This window comes from Amblyomma americanum, chromosome 11 (assembly GCF_052857255.1).
Source record: "Amblyomma americanum isolate KBUSLIRL-KWMA chromosome 11, ASM5285725v1, whole genome shotgun sequence".
In the NCBI taxonomy this organism is placed as follows: Eukaryota; Metazoa; Arthropoda; class Arachnida; order Ixodida; family Ixodidae; genus Amblyomma; species Amblyomma americanum.
Genome location: NC_135507.1, coordinates 14,517,550 through 14,537,094, shown reverse-complemented (window position 1 = coordinate 14,537,094; position 19,545 = coordinate 14,517,550).

Genomic DNA, 19,545 nt, shown 5'->3' with positions numbered 1-19,545 from the left:
GACATAAGAACGATTGAATCAGTTTATTATAGAAAAGCAAGGCCTCAAGCCATTGTCTTCGAATATGAGATAGGGGTATGGCATTTGGGGAGCATTTACACTTGTGAATTTGTGAGTCGTTCCATGTATTGGAGTTTATAGGTCATAAGGCGGAGCTTCCATCGGTAAGCGAAGCTCCACACTTTCATTAAGGAGTCAACAGGATTTTTCGGGGAGGTACATTCCTATATTGACCAACATGTCAAAGTTCCGACCTGAACAGTAAATGTCGGAGTAGAGCGAATTAACGAACGAGGCAGATGAGGACAGATGACATCGGTCAAGTATAGGGGTTGTTATCCCATTCTTGTACTCGGTCCTTCGCGGTGCATATGCCGGGAAAACCATGACAAGGGCAAGGTACCCGAAGTCGTCGGAGACGACGCCGCTCCGTAGGATCAAACTGGGCGCACCGCCGGCTCGCAGCATGCAAGGCTGTCGGCGGTGGCCGAATGGCTTACACGACGGCAGCGCAACCGGCGGCCCTCTCATCAGGCTCCCCGAGCACGCCTCTGATCGACGATCGCACTTTGGGCCCAGATTGCGTCCAGAGAAGTCTGTCCCTTTCCCCTCTCTTCTCTTCTCTTCTCCCCACTCTTCCCTCCAACACCCTTCTTCCATTCAGTGCGGCAGCTTGCTGGAAACTCTCATTCGCGCTCTGTGCCATCGCAGGCGCAAGCGATGTCGTTGTCTCTTTTTGTTGTTTTCTTCACGTCTACGAAAGAACGGTACGGCGTATGCTCGTCCGCTTGACATTGCGAAATAAAGAAAATAAAAAAAGCAATACTAGCCTCAAAGGACAGCAAGACAAAATGCGCCGCACTGTTTTTTAGGTGCAAGAGAACTAAATAAACAGAAGGACCGGAGAGCAGCTATTCATGAGGGAAAAAATTTCGTCTTTCATCCTGTTAAACTGAAAACTATGCTTGTGGATATAGTTCGTTTCATTTGTGTTTGATTTCACCCAGCTTAGTTTTCTTGCCAGTGGGTTTGCTGCAGCGTATATAGATTTTCTCCTGACTTCATTTCGTTCCATCTCCTTTTGTTTCGTATACTTTGCACTGCACCATATATACTGGAGGCTCTGAGGCAATCTTCCCTTCCTATTGTTCTTTTTTCTCTTCATATCTTTTTTTCTTTTTAACATTATTTGCTTAGTTTGTTTCTCCGTTGCTGCCATGCACAGCCTTACACAATGCTCCTGTAGGTTTTGATGGATATACTGAATGAATAAAATGAAAGTGAAGTGTGGGAGGAGATCAACCGCTGGAAAGCGCAACCAGCAAAGTAAGATAAATATAAAGGCCTTATAATTAAGAAAATGCCTATTAAATAGAAAAAAGAAGCAAATAAAAAGATAGCGGAAATGACTTATTGCATATAACGGTGGTGTGAAGAAGAAAGGTAATTACTCGGGTGTAAGGTAAAATTGGGGCATAAATCACCGCACACGCGGATTCGAGGATGAGATACCACACCAACCGTGCGGAATATGGGTCAGGAGAAAAAATAACAAACCAGAAACAAAGCGCGGTGATTAGAGAACGGTTCCCCGCGTGAGTGGCATCGTTTTCATTCTCAACATGCACGCACGAAGTGCTCTGTTGAAACGCTATAAATCTGGGAGGGCAGCAAACTTGAAAACGAGAGAGAAAGAAAGAGGCAGATGAACTGCGCTGAAAAATGGCGTCATTCACGGAACGACACAGATTTCCATGAAATGAAAAGAGAAACAAAAAAAAAACAAGAGAAGGCAGGAACGTAAACACGGTAAGAACACTTCGCCAACCAACCCGCGAACGAGCGCAGCACTTCGGGTGGAGAGAACGAATAATGAATGAAAGAGGGGAGCGAAAGAAAGGACAAGGGAAGAAGCGACCGCGAGCTTCCTTACGGTCAGCGCAGGTATTGAGCTCGCGCATATGCACGGCCTGTTTCGCACGGCGGCGGAGGCGATGAGCGGCTGTCCCGGCGGGGGGCTGAGCGAAGCCTCTTCCGTATGCCGGTCACGAAAACGGCGAACGGCTGTGGTGCAGGTGTGCGCCACCGCCAAGTGCCGAGAAGTAGCGGGGACATGAACGTTGCGCTGCGACGTTCAGCGCCTTACTGCGGCGATGTGGTGAACTACATCGGCCGTGCACGAGGGAAGCATTGAAGTTAAGGGATGAGAGGAAAGGGGAGGGGAGAAAGGGGAAGGAGGGTTTACATTTTAGTATTATGCGGTGTGCTGTAGCAATACGCTAGGTTTTACGCTCTGAACATGCGCTATGAGAGACGCCGCATATTCGAGGGCTACGGTTAATTTCCGATCAAATGGGGCTTTATAGCGTACGCACATCGCGCAGCACACAGGCGTTCTTTCATTCTGGCTCGATCGAAGTGCTGGCTGCCGCTGCCGGGACTCCATTTCGTTCACTGTGCTGAGAAGGCGGACGCTGAAGGCACTGAGCCACCGCAGCGGCTCTAATCCTGAAAATTATATTTCCGAATAGCGGCGCTCCTAAACGACATATGCGCCGTAGCGAAAGCAGTCACGATATTTTCAGACGGTTGAAGAATAATAATAATATTAATTGGTTTTTTGGGGAAAAGAAATGGCGCAGTATCTGTCTCATATATCGTTGGACACCTGAACCGCGCCGTAAGGGAAGGGATAAAGGAGGGAGTGAAAGAAGAAAGGAAGAGAGAGGTGCCGTAGTGGAGGGCTCCGGAATAATTTCGACCACCTGGGGATCTTTAACGTGCACTGACATCGCACAGCACACGGGCGCCTTAGCGTTTTTCCTCCATAAAAACGCAGCCGCCGCGGTCGGGTTCGAACCCGGGAACTCCGGATCAGTAGTCGAGCGCACTAACCACTGAGCCACCGAGGCGGGGCTACGGTTGAATAAGAAATGAGCTTTGGAGTATTGGCAAAGATCGATTCATTTTAGATAGTTCGGACCCAAAAGCAACGCTAGTTCCGCATGTGAAACGCTTCGCGATAGCTTGCGAACTTATGCCTGCTAATAAATAACCAAGCTATATGTTTATTACAAGGCCTGATATTTTCATCGCCACTGGGCAGTAGCGACGTCACTGATTATTCACTAGATGACGTCACAGACGATAACAGTGCGGCAGCATCACATGCGTTAAAATGCACTCCATACTCTACTTGCCAGTTTGACAGAGGCCAGTGGTACTGTTTTTAGCGAGCGGTTCGTAACTGCATGTTCGCGCCCGTCTGTCAATTCAAGAAACTTCCTATGACGCCAGAGGTGACAGCTAGAAAGAATTTGACAGCCTTGTATTTGATCGCTCCAAAATATCCTGTTATTTCGTGGTCTTTGTTAGGTATAAAGACTACACTGACCAACAGATAGCTACTCTCGGGACCAGCGTCAGCACGGGCTTAGCGCCGCAAACCTATTAGCCAGACTGCTCGTGCTGGAGCAGAAACAGCTGATAAATGCTGCAAGGTGCGAAAGACTGTGAGTGGGCTTTTTGTTAGGTATAAAGACTACACTGACCAACAGATAGCTACTCTCGGGACCATCGTCAGCACAGGCTTAGCGCCGCAAACCTATTGGCCAGACTGCTCGTGCTGGAGCAGAAACAGCTGATAAATGCTTCAAGGTGCAAAAGTCTGAGTGGGCTTTTTTGCAGCTGTCCAGAATCGAGGCCCACAGCGGCGGCCAGACAACAAAGCCCGCAAGTGCTGAGCTGATATGGCTTCTTGCCTATGCGTCCTCAATGCGCATCCTATTATCCACGATTAAAAAAAATGCCCTCCTCAGCAAACACCCTCCGTGTCAACTGGAGAACGTTGCGGCGTTCGAAACACGCGAGAAACCGATCAGGTCGTCACGTGTTGTGTAACAAAGGGAACTAAAGCCGGCAATCGGGTTTTCCACATGTTGGGCGAAACGCATCGTTTCGCGCTCGGGATTTATGCACCCCTGTGCCTGCATCGCCGAAACGAGGTTTTGATTAGTTGGCGGAACAAGAAGCAAACAGCACGCAGGATATAGGGCGGAAGGGAAACAAGTCATTCAGATTCGTTTATTTAAGAGCTTGAGACTCACGCTCGAACCTCGTCGGTTATATTCATTCAAGCCGCTAATCATCACTTTGTCCTGGTCTGCCCTGCTTTTCTTCATGGGAGTGAAGGGACGCACGCTTACAAAAATTTATTTACACTGTCTACAGACTATACATATTCTTTTTGTGTAGAAAAACTATAGACTTTCTATAAACAAATTCTATAGACAGTCTATAGACGATATATAGATTTATGTCCATACACTTTTAGTAGACTTTCGTCTATAGGCAGTGTATAGACTAAGAGTAGATAAAAGGAAATATCTATAAGAAGGCAATAAAGGTCATATGTAGTCTATAGACCACTTTTATAATGGTCGAACGACTTGGCTTTGAACGTTTCAGGTTATTTGTGTACACTTGTGTGTCCTCACTCCGTGAAGTCTGCTTTCATAGCAAGCAAAGGAGACGGTGGTTAAAACTTATATGGTCACATGAAAACTGGACGTGAGCGACTGTTCTTACAGCCCAGCTGTTAAGGGCCCTGACCTTCTGTCGGGCGTCAGTGTCGGTGTAGCAGGCCGTCGGCGTGCATGGCGAGAACAACCACACGTGACAGGAAAGGGAGGAGGGTTAGCGTGGAAGGAGGAAGGTGTCTATGGCGGAGTGGAGAGCCGGAGCGGAGGGTAGAGCGGAGCGGAGTATGGTGGAAAGCGGAGCGGAGCCCTATCTGCGGCGACTGCTGCAGCAGTCGCCGCAGGCTTGTAGCGCCGGTTTGGAATGGAGTGCTATTCTAAAAATGAGTACGTGTGAAAAAATAAAGCTTTATATATAACTGTACACATATGCAGTGTGGGGGAAAGGGGGGGGGGGGCCTCTTCTCCTTTAGCCTCATCCTACTACCTTTAAACACATACAGGTCTCTCTGCAATTGTTTGTTTCACCATATCGCGAAATGAGAGTACTTCAACAGCCGCGGTAAAAAAAATCACATTACTAAGACTCGTAATCGTGCAGTGAGCATTTCCTGTTTCATTATTCATGCATCCCGCATGTCAGTCTATTATGAATACTTCCAGACAATGACATCGCGCATATACACACGCAAGAAGCAGACCAGAGACATGCGCTCCTAACAACTTATGTATGTGAGAAATAAACTTGTTTTAGTAGCACATGTATCTGGTCTCTTTCTCACGTAGATGTAAGTTTGCGGTTTCACTGTCTCGCAGTTAGGTACTACCATAGTCGTTCAATGAAACGCTGTGGTAAGACCCTCAAAATGTTTGCTCAAAACGTATTTTATATATGTTTGTGTTACTTGTTTATCAGTAGCTCTGTACGTGCTTTCGATCAATTATGTATGCTTAATCTACTGAGAATATTGTTCTGAATATACACTACTATTACAGCAGACATTCTTTCTACGATTCTTTTGTACTTTATAACTGTTCATAAAAGCTGTATAATTAGGTTCATTGTTTTAGGAAGCAAATGCGGAAGCATGTATTGAGGTGTGTAGCCCATCCTTGGGGTATAGTGCACAGGGGGTAACAACGACCCCGTCAAACCATTGAATGCCGTTTCTGCTTTGTTCTGCTCCCACATTGTCGCCTACCGCTCGAATCCTTGGGTTTCTAGCATGCTGCGGCAGCCGTGAAGCTGCAGTCGTTTCGTCTTAGTCTTTCGCGATGCCACATGAGATTCGTTAGCCCTCCTAGACGATTTCAAGGATATTTAAGGATTTGAGGAACTGCATTCGAAGGAGACAATAACGCGACAAACTCGATCATAAACGTGGCTAGGCGATGAGAACTATGCGAGCTTAAGTCACTACGCGACTGCTGCCGACTGCATATCGTGTGTATGACAACGCTGCTATTCGTCCTTTCTGCGTCCGAGTCTTACCAACCTAATGCGAAGAACGGACGATAATGTTCAAACAGCCTCATGATTCACATTCCAGGAAACATCGTGTAATTTTGCCATTATGCCTCCGCAGCACTATTATTATGTTCTATTTATCACACGCACTAGCCGTGCCCATGAAAGGGGTACACCAGAACGAGAGGGGAATTTGTTGGCTCCTGAAATTTTAAACCATATGTCACCTGCGACATCTGTTTTGCACTTGACAAGATACTTTGAAAATTCTTCGCGACAACATTGTCACTGTGATTGATTGAGCGTGCTTCTTCTCCGCTGTTTCTTTTTTTCTGTGCTGCTTCAATCCCATGTGAACTCGAACCTGTTATTGCCGCTAAGTGAGGCCAACAGTATGCATTAAATCAATAAAAAAAGTGATTACAGTAACTGAATTGAAATAAATAAATAAACTAACTAGTACTGTGTAAAGTCTTCTCTCCTGCTCTAGTCTTCGGCGCGTGCCATGAGATCGGACATCAGATGGAGAGGTGGCTGACTGCCCGAATAGCCGGCTATACCTTCTCTCTGTTGCATTAGCTGATAAGAAATTGGCTTGTGGAAGCATCGGGGTAGGAATTTCTGTACAGGTTCAACCAGGATTGCCGAAAAGTGTCTTTCTGCACGCTTTTTCACTGCTTTCAGCTTCACTCAAAGAGCGTGTGTTTTAGACTATGCTGCGCATGCACAGTGGATGCCTGATTGAAATATGCTAGCACAGCCCAGCAGAAATATCACTGCGCCCAAAAAGGCAAATGTGGAAAGGTCTATTCATGCCACCACAAACAAGAAGCGAGACTTGTCAAAAGATTTCAGAACAGGACTTCGGAGCTGCATCTCGCAGCCCATAAGTTCTGCGACTTTCTTTTTTATGATGACCTTTAAATTCTTATTTGAAACGCGCGAAGCAATGGAGACAACAGCGAAGACGTTACACAATGCAGGCGCTGACTGCCAACAGATTTTTTATTCAAAGAAAAGGAATGCAGATAGACGTCAGTCAGATAGACGTCAATTTACAAGGAAATTATTCCTTCTGGTTTTGCAGAGAAGACACTGTTATTTAATTTTACAAGGCACAATATATAAATGAGGAAAAGACCCGTTCCGATTCCTGCCGTGCAAGGCAAGGTTGAAAGACACCGTGCCTTTCAATGACATGAGGAGTTCTGCTAGCCACTCATTAATACGTGCATCAGCCGACGCATTTCGCGCCACATGAGAGGAGGACTTAGCACTCTATACCTGCTTACATTATGCAAGTTTTTTCTACGGACAGCTAATATGAACTGGTGGGCAAGTTGGTCAGACGTAATTCTTAGTAAACCATGCAGCGCAACGGCATGAGGCAAAAGAAGACGGAACGAGACACTGAGTTGAACTAACAACAAATAGCTTATTCAGGATGCCAATGCTTATATACAAGGCAGCATCCCCCCTGGAAAAAAGCACACAGAAAAGCATAGACGGAAGGCAAAACAATGGGCTCAGTGTTCTGCGTATTTTCGGTAATGCTGGCGTGTGCATAAGCAATGGCATCTTGAATAAACTACTGTATCTATTAGTTCAAAGCTGTGTCTGGTTCCGTCTTTTCTTCTTGGCATTGGGCCATTGCCTTGGTTCACTAAGAATTGTGGACACAAATGCAACCATTCCTGGCACTGTCATCTTCGCACTATAGCCTGCGGCTATTCGCTTCGAATTCGCTTATACCCTAAAATTCATTATTGCCCATATGTCTACCCTTCCAAGCGAGTGCGAGAATAAACACTGAGGACAGATTAAAGAGGGCCCGCATTAACAGATCATCGCATTCTAACCACAATGGTGATACTTTATTTAAAAATTAAGTTATTTTAAGCTAGAAAAACCTAACAAATAAAGAACAACTGCCGCCACAAGCGACCAATATCACAAGTAATTTCTCAGAGTTTTTTTGGGACCGGATCCTAGAGGCTAGGCTACTCCACCATTAACTTCAAAGCGAGCAGGGAGTCGTTTTTAGTATAGAGATCATAAGTTTAAACATACGGGCGGGGGATATTTAAATGCGCTTCTCTCGTCAATAAAGGCAAATGTTTTCCTACCGGACAAATATTTAGCATACGCATAAAGTGACAGAATCAAATTTGAGAACAAACAATGGTTGAAGTTATCCTCAGTTTCAGGACCCTTTAAAAAAAGAAAGATGGAAACCAAGAAGTAGGTCTCTACGGAACGAATAGATAGGCTAATATGCATAGCTTCCGCACCTGGGAAAGACTCAACCAGCAGCGGAGCACCTTTATGGGAAAATAATAAGGTGATGAAAGAAAAAAAGAGATCACCGTGAACCAGGAGACTAAATCCTCAATTTTCTGTGAATTCGCTTTCGAATACACACCCGCTTTCTAGTGCCCTTTGCTTCGGTGCTGTAGACGTATAACTACAAACCAAGAGAACAGCCATGGTGTACCAGGAGACGGCAAAGGAGGGGCAAGGGTGGCTTCGCAGCAAAGAGGGGGAATTCCCCCGTCCTGCATGCATGCAGCGGCCGCGGTTTTATACGAGAGAAGAATGGGACAGAGATGAAAGAGGGGATGACGCTGTTACGAGGTGAGGTAAGAGGTCGATCGAAGCGGAATGAGTGAGACCGCACCCAACCGTGATGGTATAGAAGAGCCGAAAAGGATGGTGAGGAGGACCTGGAAGGGGTTTGCAGAGGGAGGTTTGTGTGCGTCTGTGTGTGTACGGGGGGGTTCCATAATTTCAGTTAAATGGGAAAGAAAAGAGCGGAAAGAAGCGCTCCGTGGCGGCTCGATGGCTCGTGCCACGGCGGCCGGCAACACTCTTCTTCTCGGCTTGGCTCGCGTGCGTCGCGTGACACGCGAACGCCACGCGATGGGGGAGAAAGAGAGAGAGGAGGAAGAGCGAGGATCCCTCACGCACCCAAACGCTCTGCATCGCGAACCACTGCAGGCCACGCGCGCGGCTCACGAGGCGGCACAGCACACGCCGTCGTGTTTACACACATACTGAGAGCTCTGTGCCGGCGCTGTCACGCCGCCCCCCTCCCTCCCCTGTTGCGAAATTGAGGAGGAGAGAAACGCCGCACAATTGAAGGATGGAAAGAGAGTAAGAAAGGAGACGTGTTTTTTGGCCAAGTCACGACGGCAGCCCGGGTATACGATGTACCTTTCGGGTCTGCGATGTATCTCTGGAGGATGTCCTTACTGCTGCGATGCTTTGGTTAGGGGCTGTTTGGTTCCCATTTGAACACAAGACGTCGAAACTGGGAGACAAGGAGAGTATAAAGCACTGAGCAACAGAGCAGATCAATGTGCTTGGGTTTTCTGCAGTTTGGTGCTATAGTCGATCATAGGACGACGGCGTAACAAAAGTCAAGGACACGCAAACGCACAAATGAACTGTGGAGATTCTCGGGTTGCCTCTTAGCGAAGCATGTTGGAGAGATGCACCTAAAATTGTTCGAAAACTGCGAAGCTACAAGTCATTCTTTAATAATCTTCCTGCGTTTCCAAGCGCTTTCTCTGTGCTGAAGGAATCTTTCTTAGCAAAGGACCCCTCTTGGCAGTAGCAGTAACAGCAACCACAGCCGCATTGTCCCTTGGAAAATGCTCTCCTTTCAGGCTCTTGTTAAAGAAACCGAACAACTGAAAGCCCGACCGTGCGAGGTCAAGTACTATAAGGCTAGTGCATTAACAGTTCAAAGCTGCGGACTTTGATCGCTTCCGGTAATGGACATGCTGGGTGGCTGGGTATGGTAAGGGCGAGTCCTTGACGGTACTCGTGCTACGCAGCGGGTTCTGTGGACATTTAACGCTATCTTCTTTCTTAAACGGTTTGAGTGATACTCGTTAAAGCACGATATTGATTGGTTGCCTTTTCATGAGGCAGTCTACCTAGAAACTTTTCCGAGACTGAAGACAAAGGTCAAGACACTGCCTCGTCGTCACCCGGCCCTCACAACCGCGCAGCTTTGATCATCTTCTGCGCAAGACAGAGACAAAAACCGTAATATCCCGGGCTTGGAGGAGTGTCGCTATCTGTATCCCTTCGATTTCAATACCCGCGCCCCTCACAGGGAGCGCTGGCCATGTGTTGAATCCCTAGGAAGACTAGGATAGGATAGGATAGGACACACTTTATTGCTCTAACAAGGCCTTTCGGCCAGACAGAGGTCTTCATCTTCAAACAGATGTCTCCCTCCGTCTTGAAGATGTCGGCGCTACTATTCCAGGGCACCGCTGAGTTTGGCCGCTCTCTGGGCATGGATGACTAATCCTCTTTGGAGGATTGGGCTGCCGCTTGAGAGCACACTCTCCCACTGCTCCGCACTCGGATTTTCTTAGCCATGGAATGCCTTATTTCCGTCACATTGCCAAGTAATATGGTATAGGGTGGGTGTTGCACCGCACCATGGGCAGATGACCCTGTATCGGTTCGGGAACATTTTGCTAAGGATGTGTAAATTGGGAAGGTTCCGGTCTGCAGCTTCCGCCAGTAAACTGCTTCTTGTTGATTTAATTTTTTTGTTGCGAGGAGAATACTTTAGTCTCGTCCCTCTGTAATAATTTAGAATGTCAGAGTACGTCGGGATTACCGCCAAGAAGTCCTCCGGGTCTTCCTTCAAGAGTGCTCGGTTAGTGTACTCGCGATCGAGCGACTCTATCGACCCTTTGGTTGCCTTCTATCTCGGTATGTCCCGGTATCCAGAAAATGGTGTGTCTAATGTGATCTTTGGGTAGGCCTGCGCGGAGGAGGATTTGGAGCGCTTTATGACCTATTCTGACGTTAATGTAGTTACAGCATGCCTTTTTCGAACCTGTGAGAATTGTTAAGGACTTATTCGGGCGATAACCCTCCGCGGCCGCTAGAGCAACAGCCATTTTCTCTCCCTCGGTTACCGCGCAGTCCCGTGCCGACGCGCAAGTGATCTCCTTTTAGTCTGAGCCGATTACTGTCGCGACGACTTTTTGCTCCGTTGTTCCCCGTCTCCAGGGTACATCGCGGCGTCCGTGTAGACTGTGTTCGCGTTGACTGCCAAGTATTTTTCTACATATTTCGCTCAGGCGTTCCGCCTAGATGCATGCAATTTTGGATCCATATCCTTGGGGAGCGAGCTTATTTTGAATGTGCTGCAGAAATTATCAGGCAGGCTCGCTGTTCTCTGCTCTGCTCTTAGCGTTGCTTGATGTCCCAGTATTATGAGGAGCGCTCTGCCAGTGGTCGTCTGCTGGAGCCTGTCTCGTTGTGACTCTAGTTGCGCTTCTTTGAGTTCCTCAAACGAGTTTCAATCAATCAATCAATCAGGTTTATTTCACATCAAGGATGTGGGGAGCGGGGACAAAAAGCCTATAGAGGCTTGACGGAGGTCCCCGCCCCCTACAGCAACTACATTGTGCACAAAAACCCACAATCACACAACGGTACATTATATGTTATGCCTGTGACATTTAAAACAAAAGCACATTGCATCGAAAATAAAACACGTTCAGGGCATCAAAAAACACATAACCATCAAACATATCACGTAAAGAGGGAAGGCATAAAAGCAGGCTGAGTTAGTACACTAAAGAAAGAAACCATATGCTGTTACTCTTCACTAATTACAGTTTTTCACAAATTGTTTAAAATGGACGGGACATTATAGGACAGCATTTGTCTGCCGTAGTTAGTTCGCGTTCGCGGTAAATACCAGTTGTCTCCGATGCGCATATTGTAGGGACGTTCTCTGCATGTTAGTCGAGACAAATCAGCGAGAAATGCAGTTCCTTGATTATTATTTGATGTGTACTTTTTGCGGAGCATGACAGAGTACAATTGCACAATAGGTACAATGTGTAATGCCTCAAAGACAGGTTTGGTGTGTACATCATTTGGGATGTTGTTAATTGCACGAACTGCTTTTTTCTGTAGTGCATGGAGTTTTGTAATATTGGAGACAGTGGTTGTACCCCAGACTAAGAAACAATAAGTTATAACACTGGTGAACAAAGAGTCGTACAAAAGTTTTTTTATGCATTGTGGAAAGTAGTACCGAAACTTGGACAGGATACCTACTACTCTTGAAATTTTGGCAACTGTATTATCAACATGAACATCCCAAGATAAGTTCTCGTGGAATGTGACACCAAGGCTTTTAACGGAAGAGGAGACGTGTATTTTTGATGAACCGATCGATAACGTTAACTCAGAAACAGACTTATTACGGGGTCTAAAAAGCACAGCTTTTGTTTTGCTTATATTGATATTCAGCGAATTGGAAAGTGACCAGTGGTGTAGCGAACGTAGGCACCTCGTAGCATTTACTTCCAGACTCGATACACATGGTGCCCTGAAAAATAGGCTGGTGTCATCAGCGTAGATAACAAAAGTTGTGTTAGGGTCAATGTTTACAATATCATTAATGTAGAGATTAAAAAGTAGCGGTCCGAGTATGCTACCCTGGGGTACGCCGGCAGCAATATGCTTGGGGTCAGATAGTGTGTTATCAATCACAACCTGCTGAAAACGGGCCTCTAAATATGATTTAATGATACTATAAAAACAACCTCGGAAGCCATATCTGTCTAGTTTTAGTAATAAGGTTTCGTGATTAACGCGATCGAACGCCTTAGAAAAATCTATAAAAATGCCTAGTGTTAGTTCTTTGTGTTCGAAAGATTCTAAAATCTGCTCCTTCTGTGTTAGAAGAGCGGTCTCAGTGGAGTGTAATTTCCTAAATCCATGCTGACTGGGTGTGATCAACTTATGCTTTTCGCAAAAACCTAGAATCCTGCTATGTAACAGCTTTTCTAAACATTTGGAAAATAACGGGAGTATAGATATCGGACGGTAATTGGATAAATTGTTAGTATCCCCTCCTTTATGAATTACGATGACCCTTGCAGTTTGCATCCTACTAGGAAAGGTGCCCTGGGCGAAACAGCAGTTAAAGACATGGTCTAAGATAGGACAAAGGACATCAACTGCATGTTTGAACGGTAGGATCTGGAACCCATCCACGTCCTTCGAAGTCCGAGGGCCAGCAGCTTCTCCGTCGATGTGGTGGCTGGCAGGTGGAGAGCTGTCTTGTAGGCTTTCCTCACGATGGCGTCGGCTTGGTCTCTTTCGCCCTTGTTGGTGTTGTAGTACGGGAGGGAGTACGTGACTCGGCTGATCACGAGGCTTCTGACCAGCTTTATCGTGTCTCCCTCCCTCATACCGCTTCTTTGCGATTCTCGGGTGATCATTCGGGTGACCTGCGTTGTTTCTTGTTTGAGGAGGCCGATTGCGTGTGTACATCGCTGGTTGGTTTGCACCCGCATTCCCAACACACTAATTATTTCTTTCTCCGGTATTTTTTGCCCTTCGAGGATGACGTTGAGGTCTTCCTCCGATCGCCTTCCTCGGCTGATTCTCAAGAGCTCAGAGTTTTCCGCTGAACAGGTGAGGCGTCTTATGTTGACGTATTCTTCTACGCACGTTGCTGCTGCTTGTAGGCGTTCTTTTTTTTTTTTTGGCTAAGCGAGCCTTGGTTGGCCGAGACCGCGTTATATCGTCGGCATATATGGTGTGTTGTATGCCTTCGATGTTTTCCAGTTTACGGGCCAATCCTATCATTGCGATGTTAAACAAAATCGGTGAAATGAGAGATCCCTGCGGGGTTCCTTTGTTGGGGGCGTGGAACTGGTCACTTCGCAGGTCTCCTAATCCCACTGTTCTCGTGCGATTTGAGAGGAATGCCTTCACATAACTGTGTATTTTCTTGCCTATGTTTAGACCGTCCAGCCCTTCCAGGATGGCTGCGTGGCTAACGTTGACTAACTGTTCTTCATCTACCAGGTTCTGGTAATCATCGTTTTAGGCACTTCATTTACGCTGAAATACAGAGTTGTACTCCTTCTCCTCTTTATGACTTTTCTAGAAGATGCTGATGCTTTCGAAATATTCTCGCTGTGGAGGTCTAGAATGCTTTTCAAACTTTGTTGTTATTGGACACCAAGAACATAAGCCCGGGCGATGAGAAAAAAATAGGAATACCTAGGAAAATAATATTTCGCTCTTCGTATTGAAAACTACCTGGCCCAGCACGGGACTCTGGGTCATGTCTTATTGTTGAGAACTCCGGCGCGAAGATTGTGCTCAGACAGCGTTCTTATCAGCACTTCGAAGTTTTGACACTTCGATAATTGCATAGTTCCTCACGAAGTCAACAAGTAACGAACGCAGATAAGATGTGCAAAGTTTAAGAGGCGGTGGCGGGTAGAATTCTACTGCGAAAAAACCTCTCAACTGCAATGGCGCTCTTGTTGAACGGCTATAACTTTCGAAGATTGAAGTGAGTGTTGGCAATTAGGTTCAAGCGAATACCGCACACAATATACCTGTTAACTGCCCAATTATGCGAAAGAGCAACTACGCGTAAGTTAGCTTGTTCAGCAAACAAAGAGGTGCTCTCTTTGACATACATGACGGAAGCGAACAGTCACCGGAACCAAGCTGGAATACGGGATGTCTTTTTTCTAAAATTGTGGTTTTCATCAATAGGAGATTATTAAAAGAAGAAGAAAAAACAACTACTTGCCGCCGGCGGGATCCGAACCCACGACCTCAAAATTTCGGTCAGGTGCCCAAGTGAACTTGTGCACATGCTGGACGGTTTATTTGAACACCTCAAGCAGCGCGGCTCATCATGCTTCAAAGGTAACCTCTAACGCGCCATACATTAAAGACAGTGATGGCTTCGGAACTGTAACGTGTTGCTGAAAAGAATGTATTTAAGCAATGCACCGACAGCGGTCCCCAGACGAATGCTCCTGTTTAAAACTGCTCCTACGTTTGGGCCAGTGGAATATGAACTAGTTCATTATATCTAGAAATAATTCCTTCGTACATGAGTTAATGAAACGTGAAGGTAGAGAGGAGAGCAAAGACAAAGCCAATTCCTTATTCTCGGCGGACACTTGAACCATGCCAGCAGGTGAGGGCCAATGAGGTTGTACGGAGGTACGGAGGTAGAGGAAGGAGGTTCGAGATTTTAATCCAAATTTGAAGCCTAGGTACTAAGATGTGAAGTTTTTCGTTGCTTGTTTTATTTATTACGGGATCAGCGGCGGTGATGTGCGATATATGGGACTATGAAGGACGCCATAGTGGAGGGCTCCGGGTCACTTTAGACCATCTGCATTTTTCTAACGTTTTCTAACAGAGTTTTCGCACATCACATGGGCGTGTTTACCTTCCGCCTCCACTTTCACCTCGGCGGCCTGGATTCGATTGCGCGACCTTTGGATAAGCAACTGAACGCCAAAGCAAATGAGTCACCGCAGCCGGCCATTTCACGATTAGCATAGCAGGGAATGCAGTACTGGAATCGGCGAAAGAAGACACTTTAGCAAAGCGCTAGAGAGACACCGCGGAGCTATTATCGAAATCGATGTAGCACTCAAGGAGCCGATATGCAAGCAAAAAAGACTCAATCAGGGGACAATGACAAATCAAGAGATAATCCTGTCCTCCGTCAGTCGTTACAGATAGGGGGAGCTGCGTAAAGCACGCGAAGCAAATGCTAGTGTGCAGCGGCGATAAAAACTGAGGACTACATGGGCAGGATTCCGTGCCGTGGCAAAAAGAACGGCGAGGGCGAACAAGCACGTGGTGTCCGATAAACATAAAGTATGTCGAAAGAAAAGAACCAGAAAGTTCAAATCGCCACGAAGTTGCTTTGAAGCGCGGTTGACTCGTTTCTGCACTCATTGCATCTTTCGTCCGCTATACAAGAGCTGGCGCTAATGAATACCACCGCGAGACTAACAACGCTGAGCGGCCACCAGCACGTCTCAAACGCACTCGGTGTCCATTTCTTATTGTTTTTATATTTTCCTCCTTGCCCATCTCCAACGTCACGAGCACTGGATGGCCGCAGTGGGCCCCATCTCGGCGTCTCCAAGTGCACGCACGCACGCGCGACCGGACCTCAATCCTCTTTCGCCGCTGCCCCTGAGCGACCCGGCAATTATTGCTTCGGCGTATAGTGCGTTCCCTATTTTCCCCCTCTCTGTTCAGTACGTGACGACGCGGTCTGTTTTAGCGCATCGTTTCGGAGTCGCTGCGACCGAGTACCAGCCCGCTTGCAAAACAAGAGGATGCAAAAGGTAGAGGGGACGGTGACAAGGGTGGAAAGTCAGGGTTGCCTGGAGCCGCGATTCTGAGTGGGAAAAAAGCAAAGTAAGAATTGAGAAAGAAAGATAGAAAAAAGATGAAACTGGCGAATGTTGCATCGCTGTCGGGAAAGTGGGAATAGAGGGAGAGCAAGGGGATCGGGAACTCTACAGCGGCGGCGGCTGCGGTGTGCAGCTGGCCGCGGGCTGACGCTGGCGTCGGGAAAAAAAGGCAGACAGGGAGCGCGCGCGCCGCAGCTGGCGACTGCAGCTCCCCGCGCTCCGCTCGCGCGCCTACAACATTTAGTAGCTCGAGTCTCTCACCATTCTCCCCCCCTTTTTCCCCTCTTGTTCAGCGGCGGTGGCCTTTAATTTGGCTGATGGGTCGCCGCCACGCGGTCGGTGGCGAGCGTCATGCTAACCTCGCTCTCCTTCGCATCTCCACTGTGACTCCCAACTTTTCCTTCCTCCTCGCCAGTCTCCCGTTTTCCCTAACACAACGGCAGAGGCCGCAGCCACTTCGGCGGCGGTCGGCGGCTACAGGCTGACTTCGGCGGCGTGCAGTCGGCGAGAGACCACGTGGATCGCTTGCTCGCGCTTTTGGCGGCGCGTGCGCTGAGCACGCGCCACTGACGCGTCCAGCGCAGGTGATCGCCAGGGCCGCGTGGCATATGCCGGACGACAGGGATGACTTTCGGCTTAATAGAGGAGGGGATGATAGGAAGCGTGAGGTACGCGGCTAGGCTAGGGTGTGGGGTGGCGAGGAGAACGCGGGATCTGATGATGAGGTCCGGGGGAGAGAACTTGGGGAAAATAAACAGAAAGTGAAGGGAAGCAGAGCGTCGTGTTTTGCGGAGTGGGCGATGCGTGCCGAATGCGGGCATGCGTTGACTCGTTTCGACCACTCCGTCACGCTTGAGAGTTTCATTCCCAAATTGAGCTTTACAGTTTCCTGGTGTCACGAGAACGTAGCTATTGAACGCAGGCCTGAGAGGCATGCGGCAGCTAGCGCCACTGTGCCTCCTGTGGACTTATCTAGTTATAACTGGGCACGTCTTTATAAACAAAGGCGCTTACTTGGTCCGGTTGGTACATTTACAGCCATGATTCATAAGGAATGCAATTCTAATAACAATGTAATTTTTGTTCTTTTTTTTTCTAGCAGGAGTTTTAGGAACGTGTGCATTTGCTGAGAATTTTTGAATTTCCAGATATTGATAGCTAGCTGGAACAGCCTTATTTCTAGTCAGTCTTTTTGAGGCGCTTCAAGAAAAGGATCACGAGTTTTCTTCTTCGACTAATCTGAAACCAAAGTTTTTGTCCTTTGTTATAACAGATGCATGTCGTTTTTATTTGAATAGTGCGCAAGACCGCACAAGACGAAATCGGACATCATGCACCAACTCGCTAACCACTCAATACTTTCGTTGGTCGAGTATATTGGTCGACGAGTATGTAAATTAGGAAATACAATTATGTTATATATTGTACCGATCAAACGGTGCCCGCGTATGTGCACGGCTTAAGTTGGTTTATGGGGGTTTAACGTCCCAAAGCGACTCAGTCTTTGAGGGACGCCGTAGTGAAGGGCTCCAGAAATTTCGACCACCTGGGGTTCTTTTACGTGCACTGACATCGCACAGCACACGGGCCTCTAGAATTTCGCCTCCATCGAAATTCGACCGCCGCGGCCGGGATCGAACCCGCGTCTTTCGGGCCGGCAGCCGAGCGCCATAACCACTCAGCCACCGCGGCGGCTGTGCACGGCTTAAGAGTGTGCAAAGGTTCACTACAGTCACCACAATTAATGCGTAAAACTAGAAACTTACAAGATCAGCTTATCTATAGGCTTCAAAGTATGACCTAAATTAGGTCGCGTACAGCCCTAATGCATCTATAACGCCTAGATAAAAATTATGAAAGTGAATGGTAATAACTTCGTCTTTTTTGGCGATAAAACTAGAATGCGACAGAATCAGCCTTATATTAAACACCAATTACTCAATCGGTTAGATCCAGGGACATCATCGATTTTAATGCCGCGCGCCTTTTAACGTCATATATTTACGGCGACTAAACAGCATGCACTCCTATAAGCCTAGCAACGTTAAAAATCAAAAGCAATTTTATGATATTTAACGTTTCGCCGTTGAAACTCTGCGGCGGGGAAAGCTTAAAACAACGCGATAATTTAGTGCACCCTTCATTTACCGTTAACCGGATAAGCAGTAGTGAATCCACGAGAAATTGATTGTGAAGTGAGCAGTCACCGCACCGAGGACGTCGCTTTGTTATCTTACTCTTTCAGGCTTTAAGGGCTTGCGTCGGACACTGATCCCAAATCCAAAACGCTCTTTGGTATCTGCGCATGCGCGTTGGTGACCCGCCATTCCTTTGGTTCTCCAAAGCGATAAGGGCTATTTTAAATCTGTAGCGACCATTGACTGAACACTAATCCCCTTGCTGCACGGCATCCATTGTGAACTCTACTTTTCAAACTTTGTTTCGAAGCCTCCAGAGCTGTTTTTCACGATGTCAGTGATGTCGCACACATTTTAAATCACTGCTGGACACAATGGTAGAGCCATTTCGTGCCAAGAAATAAGAGCCACTTTTCAAAGGAAAAAATAAAAACGGACTTCTTGAAATTTTTTGGCGCGCCTAGGAAGCGCCATCTGGCGCTGTAACTTTTCTGTTATCACACAATATACGGTATTACTAAAACACACCATTGCTGATTTCACGTTGCGGAAACAGCTTCGGATCCTTAGGAAAGGAACTCGGTAGTCACAAATGTATATTTTTTAGAAATATGGCTGAAATTCCGTGAGCATGGAAGGTCACGGCGTGCGAGAATTCCTAAAGATTTTTAGCCATTCACGTTTGTGTTTTGAAAGCGGGTGTTCAAAATATACGCGGGCAAATTTTAAGGATTTTCTTGATAGATCATAATACTTAAGCGAAGGCGATAAGTTTCTTTTTACATCGGCCGTCAACATAAATGCTATTGGCGCCGTTGAAGAGTAGCCACTAAATGCGTAGTTCCGGATGCCGCTTTTTTGCTTTCCCTTTCAAATAAGCTGCTTGCCACCTGCCGCCGCCACCAGAAGCAATCGTTCGAAGCGTACAGTGCGCAACATCCAGTCTAAACAGTTCCCAAACGGATCGCTTCACAGACCCGGACCCCGCTGTGTACACGCACCGCAGTTTACACGCATGATCCTCGAGTAAACTGAACGCGTCGTCTTCAGACCCTTTTATACAGCATCGTCTCAAAGAAACCACGATGCTGATTTCGGGAACTGCACACGAACCGCGCTGCTGTCATTACATCGCGCATCATCGTTCAATAAACCAATCTGACGCGGGTATTACACAATTGCACGACACACAGGCAACTTCAGGCACAAAGCCG